The sequence below is a fragment of the Bactrocera dorsalis genome, unplaced genomic scaffold, assembly GCF_023373825.1.
Source record: "Bactrocera dorsalis isolate Fly_Bdor unplaced genomic scaffold, ASM2337382v1 BdCtg027, whole genome shotgun sequence".
In the NCBI taxonomy this organism is placed as follows: Eukaryota; Metazoa; Arthropoda; class Insecta; order Diptera; family Tephritidae; genus Bactrocera; species Bactrocera dorsalis.
In genome coordinates this window covers 100,113-120,789 of record NW_026038078.1, presented here as the reverse complement: position 1 = coordinate 120,789, position 20,677 = coordinate 100,113, and the positions used below count along the sequence as shown (strand labels likewise).

Sequence of the window (20,677 nt, the reverse complement as noted above, 5' to 3'; positions counted from 1 at the left end):
TATACTCTTGCAACTTACAAAGATCATAGACCGGGAAATTCTTTCAGGTGCTGGCAATGCCACATACTAAAAAATGTTCCCTGGATTTCATAAAGTACCTCATATACAATTACTAATCATATGGAGTAAAGTCACCTGGAAGTTCGAAAATTCTGATGTTAGTTATAGGGGGCTAAGTCAAGGTTTCGCTCAATTTTTTTCTATTTTATGTACAAAGATACACAGATTTACCCCTAACAAAACACACTCTCTCGTTTTCATACAACACACATATGGCCGATATATGCAGTATAAAGTCATCCGGAAGCTCGAAAATCCTTATACTAGTATTAGGTATATGGGGGCGGATTTTTACACACAGATATACTACCACCAGGGAAAGATTATCTCTGAGTTTCAATTATATATCTCACACATTGAACGTTATTTTAGGTAAAAAGTCGGCTATAACCACTGGGTCAACATGGGCAGTGCCCAGGGGTTTGAGTAGTTTTGGTTGAATTTGGAAAATTTATGATCATAATGTGACTCTAAAGTTATTATGCGTCCAAATTTTTATCCCGTTATATTATATTGGAAAGCGAGAGATTCAAATGAAACTTAAAATTGCGCTATACGGGAAGAAGGGACGTGAGAAGAATTTAACGGACTAAATTTAATGGAAATCGATCGGATGAGTCTCGAGATATGTGATTTCACCTAAAACTTGGCGGTGTCACCCCTAATTTTTGCTCCGCCTCGATATATAATTTATAGTTACATAACCTTATATCTATCTCGATTAACTTAAGATGATAGATACAACCGTTAGGTGAACAAAACTATTATAATCTATAGCAACATGTTGCAAGAGTATCAAAAAGTGAACATTTAGCTCATTTAACATTGTGCTCTACAAATCCGTAACTCTTACTTGCAGGCGCATTCTTTTGGCAAATAAAATGCAGCAATGTGTTAGTATATGTAGGTATAAATACTACATTTATACATCTGTGTTGTTGTGCTCGCTTTACTCTTCGCTTGCAATTACTCTTCATTGAAAAAACTTAAAGAGCATTCAAACTCACACAAATGTAGATTTAGATGCACATATACATCTCCTACACACATGCAGATGCACATATGTATGCATACAAACAGATACTAATGTGTTTGCATGTGTAGGTGGCGCTTCGGGCTTTCAATCGCCGCACACAGCACTTTGCTTGCACTGTTGGCGCTTTGCGATCACTCACACTTCTATGGATGCAAGCGAGTGCATGTGTACACATGTGCGCATATGCATTTACACGAATGCTTTCATTCATAAAATTTAACCCACATCCACAATATCACACACAAGCGCACATACTCACACAATCAACTGTCTTCATAAATACACATTTACACTTGTATGCACATGTGAATGTGTGTATATGGCTGCTGTACAGATGCAGCCACACAAATAGCGCAAATGAATCTCCGGCAGCAGACACAGGCCGAACTCATTAACTGTTTTCCATTCAACCAAGCTCCACGCCCTAGCCGCCTCCTCAGTAGCTTTGCATTTATAGTACCCACGCTATCGCTGTGTCTAGTAGATATCTTTGCCTAATGCTCCTATTGTAGCGCATCGACGATCTAATCAAGCGTTGCATTGTGTTGCTGGCGCCTGCGCTTCCACCGATACGTCCCATTGGTCGTTTTGTTTAGCTGTACTTCTTTAGCGCTACGCTAAGTACTCATACAGATTTACTTACAGACAATCACATGCACATACTTATATATAAGTATATGAGCTGTAGATAATCCCAAATCTACAATAACGACGTTTCGCTATTTGTAATACTTCAAAGGTAAAAAATGCCAGGTCAGAGTTGTATTTGTGTTTGCAACAGTTATCACTTTTAATCGCAGTTGCAGCTTGGTGCATTTCCCCACAGCGCCATCGTTTCTACCTTATTATTCTGCAGCATCGGTAAAGCATCTAGAGGTTCATACGGAACGGAAAGCGGCCTAAGCATGACATAATCAAGGGCACAATAGACCTTAAGTCGCAGTGCAAACCTCATCATTTAACTATGACGTAGTCAAAATTCGCAAACAAAGACTTCTTATAAAAACAACAACAAGTGCACGTTCATGTATAATATATAATCTGTATGCCGAGGGACCAAAATTTACGAATCCATTGTCCATATTGCCTAATGCAAATTATATATATACCAGACAGAAGTTATCGACAAGCTAAAATAATTTTAAAAAATCATCAGTCGTCCGAATTCGGAGCCAGAAACGGTCAATCTCATTTCTGAACTAATACACAATCTGTCCAATCTGTCATAAAATCAGGAAATATACCTAATATTTAATATTAACTCCCGGATTTATCATTTCACACCCATTATCCCGCATAAACCAATATCATAATCCGAAACTTACATTCCCATCGGGAATACTAACTTTTCACGGTCTGGTGGCGACTCACGGCCGCGGAAGGGGGCTGACAGAACTAGAAGACTACACAAAATGTCTATAGCAGGGCACCAGGGAAACAATGGAGCATCTCTTGTGAACTTATCGCGCATTGACCTTGGCAAGACTACGCTGTAAGCATCTGGGATCCCCACGGTATGATACTTGCGATCCCAAGGTATGATATTTGAGGTCATTTAAGGGGTTACCTACGTTTACGGGTTTCAAAAAACCGAATTTTGTATTGTCTTATTAAATTCTACAATACCTTTAAAATATTGTTCTAAACTTTCAAGTTGATCCGAGTATTAGTTTCGGAGATACAGCCTTGAGAACTTGTGCGGTTGGCAATATTTCTTGAAAACTACTCAATCGAAATCTTTGAGATACAATTTTTAAAGACTTGGGCAAAGATTTTTTTTCGGTTACAACTATGTATTTGAAAAGAAAAATGTCGCGAAATTTTCTCTGAAATTGGCGTCGCAATGACCGAGTTTAAGATATTTGGTTTACAAAAATTTGAAACTTTCTTTGTTTATAGTGTAACTTGTAACAATAAAAAGTTTTAGTAAAATATTTAATATTTATTTGCGAAAAAAATGTTTCAAAAAATGCGGTCTTTTATCCTAGGAAACCCATGTAACCCCTTAAAAATGTATAATTTACATACTTATGTGTGTACTCGCATCATACGATTGATAGCAGCCACTCATCACCAACGAATTGTTCTAATGATTTTTGCATTTTAATCATTTTTAGTCGTTAATGAATAGGAAAACTTCGAAATTATATAAAGCATCTCGAAACTTAGAGAACTTCATATTCGATATCTAAAAGTATACCCTTAATTCACTAAAATGTGCGTAACCATGTCTGTGCGTTCACGTTAAAAGTCCACGAGGACGCGTGATTAGCAGCCGATGATTTTTAAATTGTTTTCACTTTGGTTTTTGTTTCAGTGGTTTCAACGTGTGGACATTCCACTCATTTTTCATGCGCCTTTACCGCTTCAGACGGTGTCAGCAGAGGCGTCTGTGGTCGCGTCAATGACGTTTGTCCTACATTTTCAGACTGTTTCAGTCGCAGATATGCGGCTATCTACAGCGCAGACGAAATGAAACATTTTTAATCTTAAAATACCTAAAATATACATACATACATACTTGCGTGTGTAAGCGAAAGAAAATTCTATGCTCGAAATATCCATTTTAACTAATTGGGCGAATAAACCAAAATTGTTGCAAATTCAAAACGTACATTTATATGTACATATGGTATACGTTTCTGAGTATTCATATTTCCATTAATAAACACGGCATGTCAAAATATTTGAGCAACATAGCTTAGTATGAATATTTAGCTTATAAATACTGTTAAATAGTTATTAACTGTTGGACATATTTAAAAATGTTCGAAATACCGTTTTTGGTTCCAGACCTGAATTTTCTGAACATTTTTAAAAAATGTAAAAAAAAACCTTAATTTCGGCTGCACCGAAGCATTTATATAGGGACTCCATTTATATATAAATCTGAAAACGTAACCGGCCAGCGGACCAACTTTTGCCAATTCTCTCTACACACTTTGTTTGGTATAAACAATTTCAAGTCGATTTCAGTTTACCTAATAAAGAAAAAACATATTTTATGAAGATCTTTGTCCTGATTATTATCGGTCATTTGGTAGGTATGGTAGCTATATATACTGTAGCTATAGTCGTTCGATCTAAAATAGCGCTCGAGGCTAGCTAGAATAAGTGCGCCACCTTCAAATGCGTTTTTCTCGAAACTGTGTTCTTGAATTCGGTTGGCAAGATTTCTCCAGAACTAGTCAACCGATCTTCATGAAATTTTACACAGGTCTTTAAGACTCCTAAGAACTTAAAGTCTTTGAGATAAAATTCCTAAAGACTTGGACGAAGGATTGTTTGGCGGTCACAACTATTTGAAACAAAAGTTGGGAAATTTTCTGAAATTTTCATTCTTTTGTAAAAATGTCTGCCAAAAATCCCACTTTCAGTTATTTTTTCCTATATCCAAGTTCTAAGTTAAGGTTTTAACTAAAAAACATATATTTTTCACTTTAAATGATCCTGTAAGGAGAAGAAATAGTGTCGCAAAGGCTGAGTTTAAAATTTTTTTTTTCAAAAATTTCAGAATTTCTTTGTTAATAGTGTATGTTTATAACAATAAAAAAATCTAATAATATATTTTTTTTTATATAAAAAAAAATATGTAGCTAAAAAGGGTGTTTTTTTACTTGAGGAAACCCATGTAAGCCTTTTATATACGCTGCTCAATATTTGGAAACTTTTTTCAGATATGAAATAACAGAAAACTATAAGAAGCCAATATATAGTCCTTGGATGTAAACTTACTTGATTAATATATCCATTTAATTTTATTTTTTGACAAAAAACCAAAACAATTTTCAAAGCATAAATATCACTCTAAATTAAACCACACAACAAAATATGACCGGGTCAAGCAACTGCCCTGCCTTTAACAAAATATGGTCGTTCTTAATTAAATTCTTTAAGCAAAGCGACTACAAACAGTATCTTTCACAGCATGATCCGAATGAGCGTTGATATTTATATAGGTACGTGTGTATTAGTACTTGCACTTCGTTATGTGCAAAGAGACCACATAAGCGGCGAATAAGTAATTCATTCATACTTTTTAAGCACGCGCATGAAACGGAAGCAAAAACGCAGCACATATTAATATCTGGACGCATGTGTCTATGTGTGTATGTTTGTACATATGTAATTACGAATTATGTGTAAATGTATAGTGAAATCTAAAAATACTTTAACACCGGAAGTGGTGGCACACTCACCCAGCCATTTGAAAAAAACAACAAAAACGACAGAAAAACCCCGACGTTGATGGGGTATGGAGTAATCAACTGTCCGGAGGCGCATTGGGTGCTACCACGAGTATTGACCCGGAGTGTTCTGACTGCAGATGGTGACGGAACAACGTGTGAGTACCTCCAGCTTATCAGCTGCGCTTTGCTTCCACAATGTTTGTTTTCATTTTGAAAATTTCCAGTTTTTTTTTGGTTTTTGTTTTCGTTTTGGGGTGCTTGCTTGCTAGAATATCTGTTTATGGCGATGTACTTATCCCATTCAATAAACGCAAAAGCGGCGAAGCGAATTCGTAAAACGGTGTCATCGCTGATTGTATGTGTAAGTGTTCGATTTTCATGTGGATTGGTGTCGAGTCGGTGTAGATCGCGGTTTACAGATAAGAGTGCACTAAAATGAAACGAAAGCAAACATAAATGTTATGTGTAAGGCAAACAGTTCATGTACATATGTACATATGTATGTATGCATGTATGGTATGTGTGTCTATAATTGCCAATTCACACGCAGACTCTTTTGTCGCCCAAATTGGATTTTTGTGAGTGAGGGGGGACTACGTGAAAAGACGAAAGGACCGTGCCTCTCGAGCTCGGGTGGCTTTGTGTTCTTATGCGTAACAGTTGCTTTGAGTAACAAAATTACGGGCTTTTAATACTAGCCAAAGAGTCGGAAACGCCCATCATAAGTAGAGTTTCTTTGAAAATATTAAAAACGGGTATTATACATAGTATTCTCTTCCACTTTCATGCTAATTCCTTTAAGCAAAATGAGCCACTTTTTTTGCCAAATTCGCGAAAATTTTGTGAAAAAGAAGATATAAAAAATCGACTCCAGTTGCACACTTTTTCCTCGTGTGAACGCATGGCGTGACACAAAAAAAGAATTTGCCGATAATGAGCGACAAAAGAGTCCCCGTGTAAACGCCATCTAAGTATGTACATACGTATAGGAAGTATGAATGAGCACAATCAATATGTGGTATTCATATTGTGGGAAAAGTGTAATTGTGAATGAATCCATTGAGTAACTAACAATTTAATACAAAATAAGCGCATATGTATGTGTGTCCTGCAAGCATGATTGCAGCAATGAGACGTGAGTAAACGCTTATGAACATAACATATGTATACCATAACGACTGAACGACAATTTCTTCACTAAATTTGACACTTTCAGTGAGACTAGCACTACCTGCAACGCTTATCGTCATCGCTTGTTTGCTAACCCAATTAATAAATGCATGATGTCGAAATATCTACGAAAAAGTCTACCTGGCCCTCGGAGCAAATCAAGTCACCCTTTCGTTTAACTTCCATTTTAATTATGAATGGACGACCGACGAGTTCATTTTGTCATTGTATCAGTCAAAAGTCTGATATTATCTGATCCCACTGGGGGAATATTTTGGAATTTTCAGTGGTTACGCTGTGTAAACATTTCATTATGTTCTTCGACACATTTATTAGATTAAATGATATTGCACTTCATTTTCAAAAAATCACGTAGGCATTAGACTGAGTGCACTTACATATGTACATACTCAAATGCTCCTTCCTTATCTCCGCGGTATTGCTGCCATTTCCAAACACCAACCGCAGTTTACATTCTAATGTTTACAGCTGGCACAAATTCGCCACATTTTAGAACTACCCTAATGCGCATACATATGCGAGTACTTATAAACACAGAGGTGCCAGTAATCAGACACCAATCCAGTCGCAGTCGCGACGCTCCGCTTTATCAATGGAGACGGCGAAACATGAATTCATGAATGAATTAAACAACAAACAAATTCACATACATAGCTACACACACATAAATCGATTGGAACACCTACAAGCAACTACATATGAACGATTATGCATAAATGTACATACAAACATACATATGCACATCTGTATAGTGGAGCATTTGTGTGTATTTGTATTTGAAGGCCCCATAATCCGGCGAGCAATGATAGCAAACCGATCACAACAACGACCACAGCAACACGACGGCAATAAAATCGGCAACGGAAGTGAACTCTGCCACCAGTGCGGTACACTGCTGCAATAACAACAGCAACAAACGCCGTGCCAACAAGAAGCGGCATGCCCGCGGGGAACTGTTTACAGTTCGCGGAGAAATGAAGCGCGAAAGGAAGTGGCCTCCTCCGTCGTCACCACTCATGAAGGCAAAATGAAAATACTCACACACAACTGCTCAGATGGTGGGAAGCAAACTGCAGCCAGCCCCTCGGCGCGTCGCATGACATCCAAGTGCTCGCGCAGCACTGCGGCTCAGCGCTTCACTGCCGCTGCCACGGGTGGCCATGGATGGAGGAAATATGGTACACACAATTCATGGAGACGAGTGTTGTCACAAATGCTGGCATTTACATGGGTAACTATGAAGTTTATATAAATATATCGGCGCTTTCTATACGCTACGTCTGTGTGTGTGTTGAGCATTTGCTTGCACACGCATCATAGTTAGTAATTGGAATGCACTGCAAGTTACGTAATATACGCGCAAACGGTACGTACAGCTGTGACAGCCAACAAACCCACACACACAAAGTCATATATATAATATATACATAAGTGTGTGTGAGTATGTATGCTCTTGGTTTTCTGTAGTTATTTGTGACGAAAAGAAGCGAAATGGAAGCGGAGCAACAGATGCATTTAAGGCAAAGCAAGCAGTTTGGGAAGTGGAAGCGCGAATGCGCTGTAAATAGAAATAGAAACAGAAGCCGAAACGAGAAGTGAAGCAAAGTGAAAATGTAAGTAGGTGCAACATACGCATGCGCATACACTCATATCGGACAAAGCACACTCTTTCAAGTAAATTTTTTGCTACTTCACAGGAAGGAAGTTGCCCAACAACAATAGCTAGCTCGATATGGGAACAAATTGCCCATAAAAAGTGTAGCAACAACAACAGCAATCGCTTTGCAACCGCACAAGTAATTGAAATTACGAATACAATTCCGGCAAAGTAACAAAACGAGTACGATTTTTATAGTTAGTTTTCTTAATTTGTGCATGTTTGCAGAAGAAACACCGCTGCGGGACATGGGTTTCAACTGCCAACGCACACAACGCCCGTATGTATTGTATTGTATGTACACGCTTACATACACATACATATATGCATGTGAGTGCGTAATCGCAACATTAGCGGACTTCCACTTCCGCCGTAGCATGTTTTTTACGTGATTAACAGAAGACTTTAGACAAAACAGTTATAGTTGCGAGAAATTCGTATTTGCGACAAAACTCATGAGATAAAACAATAACGGTATGTAAAACAATTGAACAATATAAATATATGTCGCAACATATTAATGCTTTAAAGTGGATTCTGGGACGGAAATGCACAACCTCATGTCATTCTCGTTTATATTCATCATAAGATGATAAAAGTTTTATGACCGGAGATCTATTATTACTTATTTCGCTAATTTCCTTAGGATCGTAACAGTTGCTGAAGTTGTCGTGCTCCGAAAACGAGTTTTTCAATTAGAGCGCTACAAAGGTACGCTTTGGGATATCAGTGAAATTTTATATTTCCGTGAAAGTACATTCGATGTCATTGTGTATGGAACTCAATTTCTTTTGCAAGACCAACACTTGCACGGTTGCAGAAGTCCTGATGCTGAACCTAATTTTCGACGGTTTTCAAGCATAAATCGACCGATACTGCTGCAATTTTACGTTCGATATTCGTACGAAGTTCATCAATCGCCGCCACCTTGTTAGCATAGACCACAGGCTTGACGTAGTCCCACAGGAAATAGTCTAACGGTACCAAAACACACTACCGAGGCGGCCAATTGACTTGTAAGGATGTATTTCGTGAGATAACACGTTTACCAAATTTGGTTTCCTATAAATCGATTATAATATTCGCTGTGTGACTAGTGGTGCCGTCCTGTTGGAACCACATATTTTTCAAGTTCATATCATAGAATACGTGCCGGTCTTGATCATCGCAGAAAAAATACGGCCCAATGATACCGCCGGCCCATAAACCTCACGACCAAGTCATTCAGCCGGAAATGAGCCTCATCGCTGAAGCTGATTTTTCAATAAAAATCCGGTTCAATTTCAAGTTTCTGCCAGCCCAATTCACGAACTTACGACAATTCTGGTGGTCAAGCGGCTTCAGTTCTTGCGTCAATTTGATCTTGTAAGGATGTAGGCCAAGATCTTTTCGTAAAGTTCGCCAGTACGACGTCACATATATGCTCAATATGCGCACTTCTTTGTCTTACTGGCACGAGAACATTTTGTATTGTGCATGCGGATTCAAATTTTTCCGATAAACGCTCAATTGTTGCTCCGACATATCGGTTATGACGACCATAAATTGGACGTAGCGCCATTAAAGTTCGAAAGTCCGAATTTCGGTTGTAAATTTAATAGTTTTGACTCGTTGTTGAATTGTGTATCTTTCCGTAATGAAATGGCAAATCTTACTGAAGAGATATGTCAAAAGAACGGGAAAGATATGGCGTCGTTTGCTGCCCTTATGGGTCTACTTTTGTAACTTCCATATTGACAACCAAATATAACCGCTGTATCTTAGCTCCAAACTGAATTAGTATCTATACATTCATACCTGACATTAGTTCCTTTCCCACAGCGCTTAATCAATTAGATAAATCTGCCAAAAACGCCGAGACGAGCTTTTCAGGTATGCCAAGAAGACTGGCTGTGTTTGTTGGCACTTATGGACAGTTCTCAATTTTCTTCAATTCATACCATGAATAATACATTTTTAGCTTCACAAACCAATATGTATACCATAAATACGCCGGAGCACAAGTGAATTGTTTAGCATTTTCACCTGTTTATAAATAAATCTAGACAAATCGGAACACCATACTTCCATTGTAACTTTTTCGGCTCTACTCCTGGCGGTCGATATACAGATATTTATATAAATAAATACATACATATACATGATTGTGTGTGTTTATCTGCTGCTTACATTTGCACTTATTTACATTGAAATTTTGTATTTGCCTCCCATCTTCATTTTCCGCCTCAGGGTCGATATTATAAAAGGTGAAATTTCACATAAAAAGTGCAAAAGTCTCAATGAAATGACGTCAAAACATTACAAGGCTGCTACTTGATATGTGCGTCATCAAAGTGGAGGCATAAAATTTGTATGGCAAATTGAAGGGAAGCGAAATAAACAGTATTATAAAAAAATTCAATACTAAAAAAGCAACAAATGCCATAAATAAGTGGTTAAAATACGAATTTAGTGCAATAATAAACAAAATAAAAGTTCGGTTAATCCTATTGCGTCAGTAGTACATACATATGTATATATACTTATGCGATTAATAACTGTAATTTGTAGCGTTAGCTTCTTTTAGTTTTCAAAGTCAGAGTAAAACTCAATTCTGTTTTAAATCTTAAAGGCAAGGAAAATAATCAATGAATTTGTGGTATCATTGATGTGGCAAAGTATTTGCGGAGAAAGTGAATTGAATTGCCATGCCATTATGGGTGATTCACATTCAGCTTTTGCTGCGCTTTGTTTCAGACTTTCGCATTGACAGTTAAGTTTGATGTATGCTTTTATGTGAGACATTTTTTATGAACTTTGAACACTTTGCCAAGCAGAAGTCGGAAGCAAAGCGTTCATTCTGGCAAATCCGATGCTTTCTTCGCTTCGTTGTTAAAATAGAAACTATACAGCAAAGCGTGGAAACTCGCAATTTTAAACACACAAACACGGTAATACACCTAAAAGTATGCAATACCTAATTTGACAGTTATTTTTCTTCCATTTTCCATTAAAAAAATATTCAAAGGAACTTTCCAAATAATGTTTCCACCTAAAAATATGCAATAGTCTTACAGTTATTTTTTTCCACCATTTGCTTTAAAAATTAAATTTCAAAAGTATTTTTCAAATGATATTTCCAGTAATCAGCGACCTTTGAAGGGGATGCAATAGACCTAGCAAAGATAACCCTTCCTCTGTTATGCATTAAATCATATGTAACTGTAAATCAATTAGTATAACTAGAAGGTGTACAGCAGATATGCATGCTTATTATGTAAAGTTTTAATTTTTTGAGTGTTTTCATATGCAAAAAACTTATTGCGCATTTAAATTTGCGACAATGGGCAAATATTTTATATGCATATATAAATATATGCAAACATATGGACGTAAAAACGAGTCAGCCATCATCGAGAGTAGATTCGCTCGAGGCATTTGAACGTTTGCTCCACATTTCGCTCTAAAGCTCTGCCATAAACACGCATATTTACATACAAACATAGACAAAGTAAGGCTAATATGCATACACATATGTATATACAAACGCACATGTACATATGTACTAGATATATACAATTTGATTATATATAACATGGTTAGCACTTAGTATTATTGAAATTGCCAAAATTGTTGAAATTGTTCAATCTGGTTTCTCAACTTAAGTATTTCTATATAATCATGTGTGTATGTGTATATGTTTGTATATATGTACGCAAGTATGCCCATCCTGTTGAGTTAGCGATTTTGTGCTATGAACATATTTCTATACATATTTTTATCCAAATGTTTGTATGTACATATATATGTATGTATGTATTAAGAAATCATCATTCATTGCTCAAGCGCAAATTTCCTTATTGTCGGCTCACATATTACTTATAGTACGTATCAGCCGATCCGATGCGCTTGGAATAACATAAAGTTTGTGAATAGTCTAAGGTTTCAAAATGGTATTTTCTTAATACGCCTAAAAGTATGCTTCAAGAACAATACTTCAAAAAAAAGTAAATACGTCAACAATCGATGATTATTTGCTTTTACTTCAATGGTTTTACAAGTTTCGCATTCTATATTTAAAATTGTTTGTAAAGTCCAACGAGACCACATATAAAAATTGTTGAGATTTTAACATTTCGAAACCGATTAAGCATGATCTTCTTCCCATATGTTTACAGTAATCAATCTATTGGACTCCCTTGTAAATCGATCGATAACAATGAGTGCTCAAGAGAAATTGAATCGAACTGAGGATCCGCTGTTTTTATTATGATGGCAAGTGAAGCATTGTATTATTTTAGTAGATCTGGCAATATCGCTCAAACTACACACCAACACGGTTATTATCTCGCTCGCACTCATTCGCCAATTGTCAACGGGACACTCTCCCAGTATTACCTCTACAACATAAGTACATATGTACTCTCAAGTGTGCAACACACAGATATTTGAGTTCATACATGTCTATAATTGTATGTGTGTCATATACACTGCGTAATCATATTTAACGCATATCGTTTTTCTTAAGTAGCGAGACATTTAATTAATTCATTCATCTGCACGCAAACAAAGCAATGTTTGATTTACACAGATATCTTCAGATGTGTATGTAGCTGTGTGGGAGCTTATAATTTTCATGTTGCTCTTATATTTATATGCTCGAAGGCATGATTATGCATTGAATGGTAGGTCTGTATGTGCATATTATATATCAAATAAAAGGTTTGATTACGACACTGCTGTTACATGTCTGCCTCTGCATGGCTTTGGACAACTGAAAAATCTGACGATAAAACTTCGCACAATTTAAAGAAGCCGATTGAAAAATAGAATCATATTTTAATTCGAAATAGCAATATATTTCAAACCGTCTGTCGTCCATGCATTGGTCACATGCCTCTTAATGAGCTTATCACAATGCTCTTTGTATTTTGCGGCACTTGACTTGAGCTTGAAGAAAGCTCATTTTATTTTGTATATGCATTTGTATTTACATATGTATGTCAACCATATAAGCAAGTAATTTCTCTTTGAGGATACAGTTCTGCTCCCAACAAAACTGCTGAGAGCAGACATTTCTAATTCTTATGCACCTTGGGGAATCCCCCTCAACGTAACAGCTGATTGGATTACATCACGTCTAAGCTTATATACAGTATATCTATGTACTATATTTGAACTTATAAAAACGACCAAAATCGTTTTCCCGGGTAGTATATTTTAGGCTGTTCAAAGCTGCAAGCGTATTATTTGTATTAATGATAATACCTGTATGCGGTATGAATGCATGCTGTGATATACATATGTATTCACATTGTATATTTAATAATATATGATTTTCATATATGCTATATATGTAAGTATAGTTATTTTATGTAAGCATTTCTTATTTTATATGTATACAGTCTTGCTCTTCACACTTTAAACTCTTTAAATTATATAATAAGCGCACGCATTTTTGTCAGATAAGACAGTGGAATGATTTTGTCACCAACGCCAATATCACTAAATCGTTTACACCTTCTCCGTCGTCCACCAACCTAACGTAAACAACGCCTCAGTCAACGTCGCCCTCCTACAACAACCAATCTCGAGTGGTTCGCAACGCTCGCAAATTGGACCAATATACTTGCAAACATATAGAATGCATACATAGTCATATATACAGCTACCTACATACATACATATATGCATGAGCGTAATTAAATATATATGTAAACACAGTTAAGGATGGCGTATACTTTAGAAACACACATTTGGAAACATACACTTATTGCTGAGAACTCACCTCACTCCCGTGCCAGTCTCAGGCTCCGTTTCATGCCATTCCATTCGGCTACAAACAAAGACAGTCTCAGTCGTTCTTCATTATTATTAATAATATTATTATTTTGTTTTTTTGGGAAGAGGAGACGTTGCTAGTAAGTTACTGACTGTTGCTGCTCGTTGATTTCTGATTGTAGAGTACTTCGTTCGCTGTTCACTGTTCCGCTGCTCACTTAGAATCGCTTACGTTTTCATACAAGCACGATTTTGGGCAAGCATGTGTGCATGTCCGTGTGTTTATATCTATTCTTTTTTAAATAGGTGCATATATTTGCGTAGAAGTCGGTTGGCGTCGATATAACTCAACACTTCCCATAAAAATATATACACGCCGTAAAAAGTGGAAAATAGTTCAATGTTCTCGACGCTCGTGCCATTGAAAATTGGTGCAAAGTCTGTTTTAGTTTCATTTGTTCGTAGTACTCATTGTGACGGAAGTGTTTTCGCTGAAGTGGTTGCTGTCGTTGTTATTGTCGTTGTCTGGGCTTTTCAATTTCCATTTCATTTGCAAAGCGGTGATGGCGTTTCTGCTTCCGCTCTCCCCTTTTCTATTTTATTTGTGCGACTACATTTGTGTTACTTTTGATTGCTTAATTTCCTCTGATTGTTTATTATTGTTGTTGTTGTTTGGCATTTGAGCTTGCTATCGCATTTGAGCTTCTTTATACTCTCTATTATCATGTTTACAAATTATTTAAATTTGTACGCATTGTCGTCACAGCCCCAGCAGGAAATCTTTGCATGTTTTTTTACTAACGCATTCCCAGCAGATATTTACAAGTATGTAAGTATATATAAAATACGTCATATCACCATGATACTAGTATACGTTAGACAACCTCTAAATCAGTAAGGCACATTTCAGTTGTCCACTTCTAGACCTGATCACTGATGTTTGTATTGCAGTTAGTTGCGTGGCACCGTCTCACTTAAAAACGATTGTCATTGCTCCAGTTTAAGATTGTCATTGCTTTCGGTGTTATACCAACAATGCATGTATGTAAATATATGTACATATTCTCGTGGCTAAATTCATCCAAATATAATCCATTGCTCCGTTTCGTCTTTTTAATACATACATACATATATGTATGCGTGTGTGCATGTGTCGGGCCTCTTAAATTGGTTAGAAAAATCATTTGTTTCAAAGTTCACATTTTCACTTTATTGTCTTAGCCTCATTTATTGTTGTTACGAATATTATTGTCGTCATTGTTGTTCTTCTTATTGCTACTCTGCTTGTTGTTATTGCTTTCGCCCTAAATTAGTTGTTCAAGTGGCGCAAGTGGCGCTATAAAGTCGTCAACCATACCGACGAGGTTGGCCTTCTCGACAACTACAAATACAACAACACTAACAATAATAATAATAATAACAATTAAAGAAGAACTTAAGTTTCGGCGACATTACTCGTTGTCGTTAAATTCCGAATCCGCCTCGGTTTTCGGTAGCGCATTCGTACAGCGAACAACAATTCGGTGGAACGAATAGTTTTCGTGTGCCCACATAACGAAACGACGATACAAAGATACGACAACTGCGGCGCTGACACTTCTTACGCCAGTAGCATAAAACACCAAAAGCTCCACAGGAAGGCATTTGAGCTGAAGTCAGGCTTTTTTTTTTGCTATGAGCTGCACTCTATTACTGTCAACACCATTGCCATGAGCGGCATGATCAGCGAATTCCTCCCCAACGACACTAACTGAGCACTCGCCAAGCTCCATGGCCGCGTCGTAGCTAGTTGGTCAACTGCGTAGTTCGCAAACATTTTTAGTTATTAATTATATGCGTTTATTTCCAGTTTTATTTCGCACTTTTACATTTTAGATGTTATTTCTCATTACAAGCACTTTTTCGCCTTTTTCGTCGTACCATTATTTTATTTGTGTATCGGAAAATAGCACAATTTTCGAACTTCGAACAAATGTCTATATATTAATTTATTTATCTACATATATTCGCATACTTGAAAATTAACAGTAAGTAATGTCAAATATTTTCAGAATATTAGCTTCCATTATCGGTTACTTTTTTATTGATTCTGTTGTAATTCCACTCATTTTGCGCTAATTATTGATAGTAATGCGCAGTCGTTTCAGTACCTTGTTCACTTCAAATGCACAAACACGACACAGCACCACAGCACAGCACGTCAAGCTGGCAACCGACCATCCAACAACTGAACGGCAGAATTCATCAGCACACCACCTAGAAACGGCCAAAGGCCAACGAACGACGAAAAACTATGAGCAGCCGTCGCTTACACCAACCATTGAGCGCTCAATCAACACGTCACACACAGTACGGTACACCAGCGACCAGCGACCATCGCATATTCCAGCTGCTGTTGGCCGCCTAGCTGACATCTGCTGCCTCTTGGCTTTGCGTCTTGTCGACACTTCTACGATCTGCTGTTACTCACAGTCCCTAACCATCTGATTGTAAGTGTTCGTGTCTCGTAGCGCGCAAGGTCAGAAAATCTTACATAGTATGTAGACAGAGCGCACATACACACGCAAAATGCAATATCTAATACCAAAATGAACAGAAATATTCTTTCGTTTAAACATTGCCCATTCATATATGTATATGTATATATGTATATATATACACACGCGCACCTATAAACACAAATACGAACATTATATGAGCGCGTATGAGTGCGCCGTTTTCCGTTCCCACAGTTCGGCAACGCCAAAACATTCTTTACAATTTTCTCTTCTCCACCACACTGCACCAGTATTACGTGTACGTACACTCACCCTCTAACCAAAACATCACCAACAAAGTGCTCAATGAATGGCACATTTTTACACTCACAATTGCTTTCGACTTGCGCTTGGCTCTTTTGTGAACCAGTAGGCATAGCGCAATCATCTCTCATCTCATCTCTCCAGTGGCAAACTTACTATATGGTAGATTTGAGCCTCAATGACTTACGAGTATATATGTATGTATGTATTTGCTGTTGGCGCTTCCAGTACATGTGAGAAATCGCGACGTACACGTATGCGAGCATTAATATGTGACTGCGTACGCTTCAGTCGTTCATTATTTGTTATGATTTGACGCCAGCTTATTCCTATTGCTGTCGTGCGCTCATTGACAAAGCTAACTGGTTGACTGCCCGATTCCTGGCAAACTGACAAATATACCAGCGTACTCACTTTCTGGGTGGCTTACTCTGATACAATCTAATTTATATAGTACAATATTGATAGATATTTGTATATATTTACGAAATAATGCTTAAGGAACCCAATAACTTCTATTAAAACAGTGAAAAAGCTTCAGTACTATGAGGTCAAAACAGAACAGAAAAAATACTTAGCCAACATTGCAGTCCCTGAAGTGAATGTACTCAATGGCCATCCATATTAGCCTGATTAAAGCACATTACATTGTTGAGTATTTACATACAGGTAAATGAAATATTCGATAAAGTCTTGAGAAGTGTTTGCTGGGATTAGTTTCTTAGATATTTTCGCAGATACCAGCTTTTGACTAAATATACATACATACTTATGTATATCCAAAAGATGAGCCAAACGCATCCCAAAGGGTCGTAGGAGATATGATACATAGTTTTTTAGACCTAACTTCTTATCATATGTCGTTGTATAGAGAAAGTATGTGCTTGTATTCCATGTTCGAAAGCTAAAATTCCAGATATGGAGATTTGGATGTAGATGCAACAACAATAATTTGATCTTGAAAAATCTCAGGATCAATTTATTTTGACCACTTTTTATATCTACCACAGTTCAATCCCGAATTTTCGACGACCTTGAGAAAAATCTGTGTAGAGATCACTCTTGGACCAGACCTTTACGCTTTCCTTAAGTTGCTAATTTGATTATGTGAATACAATTTGATATCCTTAAAGCGTCAATTTAGTGCGTAAGATTATTGTTACGTATTCCTGTGTTTAATTTAACCCTGAGAAGGTAAACAAATTTTACGGTTCAATAACCTTTTGGGGTTTGAATAAAACTCTTATCTGCATTCTCGATTTTTTCTGTTTTCAAACACACATTTACTAAAATGTATGCATATACATACATACATACATACATAGGTACGCATAGTGCCCCCACATTCGCGTTCCACACTCTCTCCCTCTCCGTGGAGGGCACTTCGTGCTTATTCGTGATAGTGTCGTAGTGGGGCGCTACACAAAAGCATACACAAATATGGATGTTATGTTTGTAGCTTTCGCCGATTTTGATATTATTGTCAACACAAGTAACTGTTATTAGCTAGTGTGTGAGCAGAAATAATACCATATCCACACACTATAAACGGCACCACGAATTCCTCAACAAGTTGCCAGCTACTTTTTTTCCCGCTTGTCTAGCAATCGTCTGCCAGCGGCAATAATACCGACAAATATACGGTCATTTCTTTCCGGCCCACAGTGGGGCGTATATCTCACGCACACAATTATAGATGTGACATACTCAAATAAGCAAACGTACAGAATGCTGAATGCTCAGTTCAGTTGGCGCATCTGTGTCTGTGAGAATTTCAGTCAAGCATGTGATCACGATGTACGCTTTAATGAATAGACGCATACACACGCAACACAACAAGCAACCTTGCGGACATACACACATACATATAAGGATACAAAGTTATTATTGGTGGTAGTGAGCGAGCAGTTGAACTGTATAAATTTTTATGACCAAAGTGGCTGACGTGAACTTTTGTAGTCAAATATACATATGTATGTACGTAGCTGTATGTACACACGTATGTGCAATTGACATGCAACATGTTGTTGCCAGCAGGGACCGACTTTGTCAATGATAAAGGCAGCTAAAGAGCAGAAGCAAAGATAACCCACGGAATAAAGCCACAAATATTTATAAATGGAACATGTGTGCTGCCGAGGGTGCCACGGCATCGAGAAGTGAGTAGACAGCAACCGTCAGACGAGTGAGATGCATTACCGCACTAAATTGAATGAGGCAACAAACACCACCGTGTGCAGTGCGGCATGTCACGCAAGCGTACCGCTACTCTAAATGCTGTAATGGAATTATCAGCTGCAGCGAAGGCTGCCACGAGATCGCAAGGATAGGGAGTAATCTGCGTTCATACCCAACTTTTGGGGTATGAATGGGTAATGTTGCTGACGCTTCAAACATGGCCGATCCCAATTGGCTATTTTTGTAAATAAAATTATTAATCAATCTTTTATAGTTCTGTATTATTGGAAAGCTCGTCGCCAGCGATTGCCGATCTATCGTTCCGCAAGTATTTTCTACCAACTTCGACATACTACAACAGACACGCCTCAGATCTTAACCTTTCAATTTTAACCGCAATCTACATCCCAAACACTGGAAAAGCCCAACGCAACGGATTTAAAAGTTCAATAATAGTAATTGTAGCACTGGACCATTGTTTAACAAATTAAGGAAGATTCCTGTCTTGAGTTTCATTGGCCTAGGTTTTCAATTATTAGGGAAAAGCTGAGAACCATAATGGGAGGTAATCTCATAGTGGAAAATTTTACTGCACTTATGTGCGAATCCTCTGTAAAATAGAAATTATGACAAGACTGCGATGTTTACAACAGATTACGCGTTAGTTAATCCGCACAATATAGGAGACTTAAATGTCTTCTTCTCTCCCATGAAGTAATACTTGTCCCGTGGTACCGTGAGAGCGACATGAGATGGGAGAAGGTGCGAAGAATTCCAGATGACCAATAAGACGTTTAAACCTCATTAGCATCTTTAGTAAAGCTTGAACGTTCATATCATGAAATAAACCGTGCCCAACTTTAATTTGAAGATATTCATTAAAAGTTTTAATTCCAATAATACCCATATAAGTTCCCACATAGCAGTAGCATTCGATCAGCCCTTTACATCACGAAGGCGTCTCACTTTTGGATTGGAGTGTTCAAAGCATTCAACATTTAATTTATTTTTAACAGACAAACACGATGTGTTCTTCCACCATGTCGAGGTATATAAGGTAATTGATGCCTACTTAATTATTTAAAATGCATTACTTTTCAACTCTTTTGAAGTGCTGAAATATTTACAATGTCTAGACTCCCAGTAAACGAAGCTGGCCGGATCCCCTAGTACTTATATAAAAAGCGTACACAATATTAAGGAAGAAATTTGAAAGAATTAATAAAGAACTTCGAGCATATTTAAGGTTTCCCGTTATTGGGAAACGAAAAAAGCTCCCATTAACCATAGATTAATACCAGAATTATGTACGCTGATACCGTCACAAGTCTCTAATTTTGAGATTTTAAAGTAGAGACAACATTTTGCAGTTCAGTACATGAGAGTTACAAAAATCTCTCAATTGAAAACGAACAGGTCTAATCAGCTGTTACAATTCGTTATTTAGAGAAAATGAAATTTTCTATAACAAGGTCAAAAAACATAAATACTACCAACAAAAATAATAATATAAGTTGACTTTGTTTCAGAATACTTCTAAAATATATGTGAAATTGATTTATTTTTAACTTTTTCGTGTTTCTTACAAAATATAAAAAAACTACAATAATATATTTGATGATATCTTTAAGTAAAGTGTCAATATATTCAAAATGCCAAACAAAAGTTCTTTTTAGTTTTGTGATCTACTAACCATGAAATGAGACAATCTTTTGTGACTAAAGACTAGAGACTGTGTGGTGAATAATAACTTCTCACAAATTGAGACTTTACTTCAAAATGTCTTCAGTAGTGCCTAGCGACA

The 20,677-nt window shown here is 37.1% G+C and overlaps 1 long non-coding RNA gene across 2 annotated transcripts in view; it reads right to left on the bottom strand.

Moving 5' to 3' along the window:
* Positions 1–16,392, bottom strand: part of LOC109579373 (uncharacterized) — a 34,859-nt gene extending 18,467 nt beyond the window's left edge. For both annotated transcript variants that reach the window (XR_002183833.3, XR_007423489.1), the window contains exons 1-2: positions 13,902–16,392; positions 5,296–5,716 (exon numbers count right to left, since the gene is read on the bottom strand). This is a non-coding gene — a long non-coding RNA (uncharacterized LOC109579373). The remainder of the gene's footprint in view (positions 1–5,295; positions 5,717–13,901) is intronic.
* Between the last annotated feature and the right edge of the window lie 4,285 nt (positions 16,393–20,677).